At 40.6% G+C, this 10,897-nt stretch overlaps 1 long non-coding RNA gene across 1 annotated transcript in view; it reads right to left on the bottom strand.

The window, feature by feature from the left end:
• Window positions 1-2,739: 2,739 nt before the first annotated feature.
• The window catches only part of LOC107835102 (uncharacterized), a 16,922-nt gene continuing 8,764 nt past the window's right edge, over window positions 2,740-10,897 (bottom strand). The window contains exons 2-3 of the long non-coding RNA XR_001660933.1: window positions 3,100-3,103; window positions 2,740-2,750 (exon numbers count right to left, since the gene is read on the bottom strand). This is a non-coding gene — a long non-coding RNA (uncharacterized LOC107835102). The remainder of the gene's footprint in view (window positions 2,751-3,099; window positions 3,104-10,897) is intronic.

The raw sequence follows: 10,897 nt of genomic DNA, 5'->3' as shown, positions 1-10,897 counted from the left end.
AACAACATTGATTCAATGTCACAGTTTCAACGGTTTGATTGGATGGTTGTTTGATCCACCGTCATTTGTCGACTTCAACCAAAACTCAACGATTCTAACTATTTTTCAACGTTGATTTAACATCGTGTGCTATCTGGGGAAGGTAGTGAATAATAAGGTGGAATCACCCTTTAGCCATTTCCAGAATCGGAAACCAACTACAGTTTCCTATCATATCTTACTGCAATATACCCATGTACTCTGAAGTCCAAAAAAGGCTTCAGCCATGTTTCCATGTACCCCTTCTCCTTCATTAAATCTTACTATAATAGTCATATTTGGATTTTTTGATTCATCTGCTCTTTTCTCAATGCCTTCACTATCAGTTCCTTCTGTACCTTTCTCACTTCTCTTTTTTCTCTTTCAGTAGCTCACTGCTTCTTACCACCCTTCCCCACCTCTCTTTTCCCACTCTCTCTTCATTTTGACCACCCATCTCTTCCTCTTCATGACAATCCACACTATTCCAGGTACTTCTTTGTAAATTCATGGTTACCAAATTTTGATTTTAGTTGCATTTATCATCCAAAGTTCAGTTCCAAACTTCTCTGTCTTCGTGCCTTGTGAGGATTTGGTTTTCTGTGTCAATTTAGTTCCTGTGTCATCTCGTCTGCCCCGCCTGATAGCTCCCAGCTGTCTCGTGTTTCCTGATTACCCCTTCTGTATTTAATTCCACCCATGTCCCCTGCTCCTTGTTGGATCCTTGTCGTGTTGTGGGTCACGACAAGAACAAACGTCCTGCCTTTGTCGAGTACTACCAGTGTCTGCGTTTCCTTGTCTCATTGCTCACATGTGCTGCCTGGAGTTATGTACACTGAATCATATTTTCATCATAACCTGGATCCAGCTGTATTCCATCCTCACCACTAAACCACAATTCATGACAGTGTATACAACCCTAACAGAATGTCTTGTCAGGGGTACCAATAATTGTGCAAGTGGTGATGTTGAAAATACAAATAAATGTTAGAACATTTATTTTTATTGCAAAAGAATTTTTCTACATCGAGGCTTTGATTAAATATTTCTTAAAATATGCTATTTAGCATTGAATATGCTTTTTTTCCCTCACCTACAGTTTAGATGTCTGCCACAAGATGGTGACATTTTTCACTTTAGACGCCGGTTAGTTCACTGTAGCCGTACCCCCCACATTCATTGATCTTTTTCATGTTTTTTAACATTAAAACACAATGTATTTAATGTATTTTGATGTGATTCTATTTGACAGACAACCCGAGGTAGCAGGTAGTTCTGAAGTGCTCCAAATCTTGCGCCACTTCTATTGAAAAAACTATTTGTAATCTCAAAGGGATTTTCCTGAGGAAATAAAGGTTAGTAATAATATTAACTGTTTAAGTTTCTCAGAACTTTGCACATGTAAAAACAGATTTTTCTTCTTTTTTTTGGCTTATTTGTTCTTGCAAAAAAAAAAAAAGCTCAAAAGAAACTGTGTTTCCACAGATTTTTTGTTGTTGTTGGATTCAAGTCTGGACTTTGACTGGACCATTGTAACACTGATGTAAGCTGTTCCACTCTGTAGCTTTGTCTGTATATTTAGGATTCTTAGCAAATCAAGCATCTGGCACTAAATAATTTCTAGAGATTAGATCTGTGCATTCTTGGAGCTTCACACTTAAAAAAAGGAAACTGCAGAAGTCAGTTTCTCAATGACATTCAGTGCAGAACTGTGCGACACACCATCTCAGCATTGTATCAATGAATAGTATTTGACATTTGGTCAAGTTAAGAGCAACAGTGACAAAGGTAGATAATGCTCTTAACTTTAAAAAAACATGTTTTACTAATTTTTATTTAAATCAGTGAACATGTTTTACTAATTTTTATTTCAATCAGTGAATTAAGTTGTCAATTGGAAGGAAATTTCTAAAGAAAAAACACCAACTCAGTTTTGCTGAATTTTAAATGGAGAAAGTAAAAGTGTGAAATGGTGAGGTGCTGGGAAAGAAAATGGGAGAAATCTTCGTATTTGGACTCACGGGTCTCTTTTCTGCCGGGCCAAACTGGACATATTCCACCAGTGAGACACTCTGTCAGCAGCACTTCACCTTTTACTGTCAGACATGTGCTTCCACCAAAAGGTTTGTGTGTGTGGGAGAATGAGAGAAAAAGGCAGAAGAGCGTATTATAAGGAGGTGAAACACATTCGGCGTCTTCTTCAGCCACTTGAGCAAGAGTCATGGAGGCTCTTGTCCTAACAAGCAACCTTCCTCCTCCTGCTAAGTGACAGACAGGATGAGGAGCACACTCTTATCTGTCGGAGGCTTTGATTTGTCTGGCATAGCTCTTGTATTTTCTGCCTTGCTTCTTCACTCAGCTTTGCTTTTAAAATATTTTCCTGATGATGGAGCATATCATTCAGTCCACTTCTAAAAAGGTGGATAGAAGGTGGAAGATATGAACTTACTTGTGCACTTGCTTCTCCACCCTCCTTACCAATCTACGTCTGTCTATCTGCTAATTTGTGGCTTCATACAACCCTCCTGTCATGCTTGTCATCATTCATTCCCCTCCACCTAATTATTCTCCCTCCTTCCAGTTCTTTACAGATTCTCAGAAGGGGGAGGAGATATTTTGTATTAGTCACAGATTCCTGCCAAAGGATTCATGAGGCAACATCTGGTTCTAGGTGCTGGAGGTGGCTTTTATCCCCTCATTTGGCAGCAGCCCAGGATCATATCCTGGTCTGACTGGATCTGCCCACATGCCTGGGCAGCATGCCTGTCTTCAGTATGGTACATCTATTAAGCCACCTTCAGAATCAGAATTTGTCTGCACTACGTTGCCATTTAGGGGTTATGTAGTTTTAGTTTTCGAGACATTTATGAATGTGCTTTTAACTTCAAACAAATTCATGAAAGATTGAATAGAAGGGACAAGAACAAGTCTCCATTTTTGGGCTGCAATTAATCTTGCAGCCCAAAAATGGGTGGGCTGCAGACACCAGGGACCTCATGCATAAAGCGTGCGTATGCACAAAAAATNGGAGGCTTTGATTTGTCTGGCATAGCTCTTGTATTTTCTGCCTTGCTTCTTCACTCAGCTTTGCTTTTAAAATATTTTCCTGATGATGGAGCATATCATTCAGTCCACTTCTAAAAAGGTGGATAGAAGGTGGAAGATATGAACTTACTTGTGCACTTGCTTCTCCACCCTCCTTACCAATCTACGTCTGTCTATCTGCTAATTTGTGGCTTCATACAACCCTCCTGTCATGCTTGTCATCATTCATTCCCCTCCACCTAATTATTCTCCCTCCTTCCAGTTCTTTACAGATTCTCAGAAGGGGGAGGAGATATTTTGTATTAGTCACAGATTCCTGCCAAAGGATTCATGAGGCAACATCTGGTTCTAGGTGCTGGAGGTGGCTTTTATCCCCTCATTTGGCAGCAGCCCAGGATCATATCCTGGTCTGACTGGATCTGCCCACATGCCTGGGCAGCATGTCTGTCTTCAGTATGGTACATCTATTAAGCCACCTTCAGAATCAGAATTTGTCTGCACTACGTTGCCATTTAGGGGTTATGTAGTTTTAGTTTTCGAGACATTTATGAATGTGCTTTTAACTTCAAACAAATTCATGAAAGATTGAATAGAAGGGACAAGAACAAGTCTCCATTTTTGGGCTGCAATTAATCTTGCAGCCCAAAAATGGGTGGGCTGCAGACACCAGGGACCTCATGCATAAAGCGTGCGTATGCACAAAAAATACATGCCATATTTCACAAGATGGCATGTATAAAAATTAACTTTACGTCAAAGTTTGCTGAAATATACACACACTTTTTCACTGGCATGAAAATGTGCGGCAGCCACGCAAAGCTTTTCTGTGGACAACGTCAAACTACAAAGCATCAAAACTCACCTAAATAGACTGAAATCTGACTACATTCAGTGTTATTTAGACCAAGAAGCATCAAACCCGATGTTTCTTTTTCTCATGATTTTAATATTTTATTGTTTAAAGTAAACGATGACGCTGAACTGCATTTATCGTCAGACAATAACATAACACGCACACAAAGATAAAAACAAAGATAAAAGTATGCAAAAGCATATGGTTTTGCTGTAGCTTACAAGAGCACATTATCCAGATACTAGTGGAAATTGTGTATGCNTGTATTTGAAACTGTATGTAAATGTTTGACAATGTATAGAGAAAATCCACAATACATTCAAATATGCAGTTTCAGTTGTAGTTTTTAGTAACCATTCAAATTGTATACTTCATAGTTTAGGTCCTTGTCAGTTGTCGTTGTCAGAATGTCAGTTGCCGTCTGTTTTCCTCGTGCTGCCTGAGTTTTTGGAGTTAGTTCATTGGAGTTCGTCATTAAATCAACTTTTATCATGTCTACCTGGGCTTGCCTGCATTTCTCCTCACCGCCTCACCCTCAAATCCTGACAGATTTGAGGGTACCATAAAGATGACAACGCAAAAAAAAAAAAAAAAAAGGCCCATCTAAACGACGGAGGCCACGGCGGAGGTCCGGAGCGGAACAGGCAGTCTTTGTGGAGGAGTTTTTTGGAGGAGCTTCTTTCAGCCCGAGGCTGTTGTGGGGATCGAGGCTGGCAATCCCTACGCCTGGAACCGGATCCCACCGTCACAGCCACCCTGAGCCACCAGAGATCCCGGCCCCTGGGTCCGGCCGTCACCTTTCCCTGCTGCCTGACCCTGCACTGAGGCAGTGCTCATCTCAGCCACTGCCTGTTCCTGAGTCCGTTCCAGAGTTTCCTGCCGTGAAGCCGCCCCAGGAGTTTGCCCCTCCCGAGTCTCTGCCTCCCAGTGCTCCAGAGTCTCCGCCTTCTGCCAGCCCTCTGTCTGAGCCCTGTGCCGGCCCCTCTGACCCTGCTGCCAGGCCCAAGAGGTTCTGGTGCCGCCTTCCTAGGCCCAAGCCCTTCCTACACCCGGATCGTCTGCCGGACCTGCCTCCAGGGGTCACCGCTGGACCCACCTGCAGGGGTCCGTTTTCTGCGCCGCTGTCAGCCCCCAGACTGTCCACGACAGGCCCCGCCCTGACCGTGCTTTTTGTTTTTGGACTGAGTGATTCTGTTTTTGTTCCCCGTGGACTCTTGCCCTCCCTCCGTCGCTCCTCTGCCCACTCTGTTGGGTTGACTTTTGTTGGTTTAGACTTTTTCTGTTTTGGGCGTCTTAGAGCCGCCCTTGAGGGAGGTGTACTGTTAGGATTTGTTTTTTTCTATGTATTTAAGTCCACCTGTGTCCTTTGTTCCTTGTCGGGTGCTTGTCATTTGTCGTAATAGAAAGTCAGTTGCCGTCTATTTTCCTCGTGCTGCCTGAGTCTTTGGAGTTAGTTCACTGGAGTTTGTCATTAAATCATCTTTTATGTCTACCTGGGCTCGCCTGTGTTTCTCCTCACCGCCTCATCCTCAAATCCTAACAGTTTTTGTCTCATAAAGATGTAACGCATTGGTCTGTGCGCCAAAGTGCATGAAATGCATCTATGAGATAATTTCATTCTGACTAAAAAAAACAAAAAAAACAGGGTTGGATCAGCAGATTAACTCCAAACAGGTTTGATTATTTTTAAGGTGATCAGGGTGTGTCTAATCACATGTGTATATAAGTAGTTGCATAATGGTGAGCCGCTAATTGTGGAGTGCTTTGGCTCTGATGGAGAACATCGCCAATGGAAGGATTCAGAGAGAGCGTTTGATCAGAGATCATCTGCTGGAAAGTGATGATGATGGTTTATTTGCGTTTAGATTAATCCAGACTGATCATCCTGGAGCTCTGAGCAAAACTTAAAGAAGGAGCCGTGTGGTACTGGTACTGGTCCAGCTGCAGTCATCGTTTAGTTGAGCCATTCCCGCTTTGTGAATGCACCTTAATGAACAGAGAGCATCTCTATTCTGTAAATGTACAACTTCTGTTCATGATTCCTCTATTTAGAATAAACGTCCACATTCCTGACTCAAATGACTCTCTGACTCTGTCTTTAGATCCTGGCTGAATGCTCTGCTGTTCAAACAAGCATTTGCATGATCTCTTTATTTGTTTAATTTGGATTTTTTTTTCTTTAAAATGTATTCTTTTTGTGAGGTTACCTTATGTTCCCTGAAAGCACCTTTAGAATAAAATATATCATAGTTGGCATGATTATTGCCCCATGTGGTGGCAGACTTCTGGGTATTTATATTAATTTATATATGTATTTATGGGTGGAGACAGGGCGGACCAGCTGCTGCGCTCAATTTCCCACAAATTGGGATGTACAAAGGAAAGGTGCGCAGCCACGGGCGTTAGCATGACTTTACACATCAGAATTTTTTTGTGCGCCGCACTTTTCTAAATTTGTCCATACGCCAAGTTTTAGTGTGAAAATTGCATACTCTTTTATGTATGGTCAGTTAGACAAGCCTTCAGTCTCTCAAACATTAGTCTATTTGTCACATAGTCCTTGATCGAGGCAATCGATGCAGGGGTCCTGAAATGTACTTGAGGGCCGTAATTTGAAATGAGGACTGGTGAAGGAGATTTGTCTGATACCTGAAGCAGACATGATGTCTTCCCCGGCACGAACCTTCCGGTGCAACTTCTCCACTTGCCTCTTCACCTACAATATTTTTAGATGTACTCTTTTAAGTGCAGTTAGATCCAAATTCAGACTTAAACGTTTAAGCTGTCAAGCTAAATTCAATTAGCTGATTAGGGCTGGTTATATGAAAAAGTGCAATGTGGTCTACACACAGTGCATTGGTCATTTAGCTAATGCAACCTGACAAGAGCTTTAGATCGACCAGTCTGCAGAGGTAGAATCCATGATGATGATGCATTTTCTAGTCAGAGTGCTTAGTTTGTCTTCTGGTACTCTGCTTGGCTCCATGCCTTAGGATTAAGGACAGCTGCAGACACACACACACCTGAGGAACCCACATGCTGGTACTGATACTCAGAAATATTTATTACATCATAAATCTGCCTTGCAGAGGAATTTCAAGTCTAACCAGGTCAAATTTTTAACAAAGTTAAGTGTCAAAATATCCTTTTTTTTTAAATTGATTACTGTGAAGGATTCTGGTGCATTTCAAAAAGAGTTTCCACTAGTTTGAAGGTGATCATTTTTGTACGGTGACTTTAGATTTGTCAAACAGGAAGGACATGACCAAGTGCAATTAGCCAGCCGTGTTTCACATCATAACGCATTCGTTTACAGCAACAGCAGCTGACTGAAAGCGGACCCAGCAATGTTGACTCAGGCAGGAGTCACTCAGGTTCTGATGCCGTCATTTGCTCTGGCGGCCCGGCTGTCGACTAATTTCCTAATGGGCCCGGGACAGCGACTGCCAGAGCCTGCTGTGGGACTGAATGAACAGCATCCATTAAGCAAAATGGCTATCTGTAAACTTGTGGCCACTCCACATAAATGAGCGGAAGCAGATGAACATCACAAACTAATGGGGGTTGGGTGGAGGATCGCTATCACTCACAGCCTGTCAATATGGTTGATAAACACGCCCCAGCTGTTTGGAACATGATGATTCACAGAAACATGGCTGGCACATTGCACTGGAGGTTAGGTTTTTATCTGTAACATCCTGCTGTTAGTGCTGAATGTGTAGCACAGTTTAAGAAACCACACTTTAAATGTGTGTTAGTAAGTGATGGGACTTTATCACTAACATTGTCTTGACTCCACTCAACATTTTAATAATGGAGAAAAACCTTAAGGACTTTGAGGGTGTGTTTGGAAACATAGGAGATATTCACATTTATGAGGAAGAAAGAAAGTACCACAAAAATATGCTGCCATTACACACGGCTTGTTCTTACTCTTTTTGCAATATTAGACAAATATGATGATTTTATTTAAGTGAAAAAAGCTTTCCACACCAACTTTGACTGATCTGAAAACCCACTTTGTTAAAAGGGTAGTATTATGTATTTTCCAGGTATATAGTCTAATTTTACAGCAAAATCAAGTAACTACATTACCCTCAGTCGTTATTAAAATTGCTATGTCAAATATGACTTAAAAGAAATTCGGATTTGTAATTTAACACCTTGAAATTGAGCCTCTCTAAGAACTCCTGGGGCCTTATGTATAAAAGAGTGCACAGTTTTCACACTAAAACTTGGTGTATGGAAAAATTTAGAAAAGTGCAGTGCACAAAATTGAGCGCAGCTGCTGGTCTGCCCTGTCTCCACCCATAAATACATATGCAAATTCAGGGCCAGCCCAAGCCTCCATGGGGCCCTAAGTGAAATTTGGTTTTGGGGCCCTCTAGTTCTGCTAACAATGTGACCGGCTGAAATCAACAGTTAGAATATTAGATCATTCACACACCTGCTATAAACTTATTGCATCTATCACGATGCTGTTTACATTATATCCTATGTGTAACCTGTTTGTAATTCTCTTTCGTTATAATTACACAAAATGTTTTTTTTTTGGTTATTTGTCTTTTCCTTATCTTACTGAAACACCTCTCATTGTTTTAACCATGTTACTTTAAGATCGAAAGCCCCTCCTTTTTATTTCTTCTTCTGTGGTATTGTCTTTAAATTATTTGCGCCCCTTACACCCTCCCCTTTAAATTTCTCATCAGCCCTGTGGTTGTTACTCCTGTCATTCCGTTATGGGTTTTTGAATAGGCTGAAGTTGATTTAAAGTTATTGGAAAAGGGAAGAGAATTGGGAAAGAATGAAGTGGAAAATTATATAAAAAAATATTATTCAGAATATATTCAAATATATACAGATGCCTCAAAAATGGTAAACAATCAAGTAGGTATATAATTTATTGCTCCAGATTTAAACTTTATGAAAAATAAAATAATAAATGATAAACTGACAGTGTATACAGGTGAGTTAATGGCAATTTTATTGGCTTTAGAATGGGTAGAGGAAATGGAAAAAAGTTTTTAATTTGCTCAGATTCTAGTAGCGCATTAATTAGTATCCAAGAGGTAAAGTCAGAATCAAGGCAAGACATTATATTGGATATAATTCACTTAATCTCCAGGATTAAAAATCAGGGCTCTCAGGTTAAATTAGTTTGGATTCCTGCCCACATTGGCGTGGTAGGAAATGGGTTGGCGGATAGTTTTGCTAAGAGTGCCTCAAGAAAGGAAATTGTTGATTTGAATATTAAGATAAGTAAAAATGACAAAGAATATTATAAAGGAGTATATCAAGGGAAAATGGCAAGAACAGTGGGATAGAGGAGACAAAGCGAGGTTTTATCATAATATCCAAAAAAAGTTGGGGAATGTAGAAAAGGTAACAAGTAAAAGTGAAGATGTTATTTCTAGAATTAGGTTTGGACATACAGGATTAAATAGTACTCTTAAGTTAATTAATAAACATAATACAGGTTGTTGTAGTTATTGTGGAAAGTTAAAAACAGTACAACATATCTTTTTAGAATGCAACAAGTATGTACGGGAAAGAGATACTACTTAGTGAGCTTAGTAGTAATAAAAATAAGTTAGTTATAAGAGAATTGTTTCAGAGATCATCAGGAGATATAGTTTTTGATAGTATTTTTAATTTTCTTAGAAGAATGGGTATTATGAGGAGGCTATGAGCTTCTGATCCATACTCCAACCTGGAAGGTGGCGGTAATGCACCTTAAAGTTGTTTGCCAACCGCCATAAAAAAAAGAAGAAAACCCTCCCCTTTTCTCATGTTGTCCTGTGGAAGAGGTGTGTGCTGTTTATTTTTCCATCTAAATACATTCAGTTTATTTATAGATCTGTTAAGTTAATTTTTGTTATATACTTTTGTTTTGTGTAGGACTTGGAGCGGGCAGCCTTAATACAAAGACAAAACATCACTGTTTTGTCTTTATATTCTCGTCAGAAATAAACCGAGAATCATCCGCTTGAAAGATAAACTGTGTCACGGTCCATTCACTCGATAACCAGCACCACGCAGAAAAGGATTCGGTTACATATGCATGTATAATATAGGATACATTTATCGGCCAGTGGATTTCTGGGCACTGATTTCCTTAATTTTGGGGGATCGTGATCGGCCGATACTTACATGTGATGCCCATCTTATCCCCTGACCTTATTTTTGTCGCCAAAGGTTTAAATATCAGCCTGCTTTCCGCTCTGCAGTGAGAGGTTTGACTGGCAGACCGGTGTTATGCCCAGAAACGCATGCCTGAGGGGATGCAATTTTGGGCAGGCATGCGTTTCTGGGCATAACACCGGCATCCTGCATGTTTTAGTTCTCTCCCTGGTTTAACGCACCTGGATCAAATGATGGCTCGTTAGACGGCCTAAGAGGAACGTTTGGGGAAAAGCGGCTCGATTGTTTCTGATCCAATAAAAATATCATTTTACATTAGATGCTTGCAGGGTTTGGCCAAGGTTTGTACATCGATCCGAAGCCCCAACAAGTCAGCTGGAGAAAGGTTTTAGATGTTCGCCTCGTTATACATTCACTGATACGAAGGTGAGTTTTACTTAAACTTTGTGGCTAACATTAACCTTAGCTTATGCTAGTAGGCAATATTCTCGGACATTGTTCTTGTAAAAAAGTGCTATTTAAGTATCTAAACATTCTAACGGACGTTTTTACCTAATCTTCAAGTGTGTTTATTGTCGTAATTGTCACAGATTAACGGGGAGGTTACGGTTCGGGCTTTTTACTTCCGAAGCACGACGAAGCACAACAAGCCTCATAGCTTAACAGTAGCGCAGCTCTGGTGTCAGAGATCTGGTTCCGCTGACCGTTCAGGTCAAAAGTTGCTGCTTTTAGAAAATATGACCGTGTCTTTTAAGGTCTCCGTGTTATTTCGTTTTATTACCTTTGCATGTTTCTTGTGAAGAGCTCAGATAGGACGGTGTTTACAGCAGTGTGTTCAGG

The sequence above is a fragment of the Poecilia formosa genome, unplaced genomic scaffold (genome assembly GCF_000485575.1).
Source record: "Poecilia formosa unplaced genomic scaffold, Poecilia_formosa-5.1.2 Scaffold1017, whole genome shotgun sequence".
In the NCBI taxonomy this organism is placed as follows: Eukaryota; Metazoa; Chordata; class Actinopteri; order Cyprinodontiformes; family Poeciliidae; genus Poecilia; species Poecilia formosa.
Note: the sequence above shows the minus strand (reverse complement) of the source record. Positions and strands in the feature narration are given on the sequence as shown.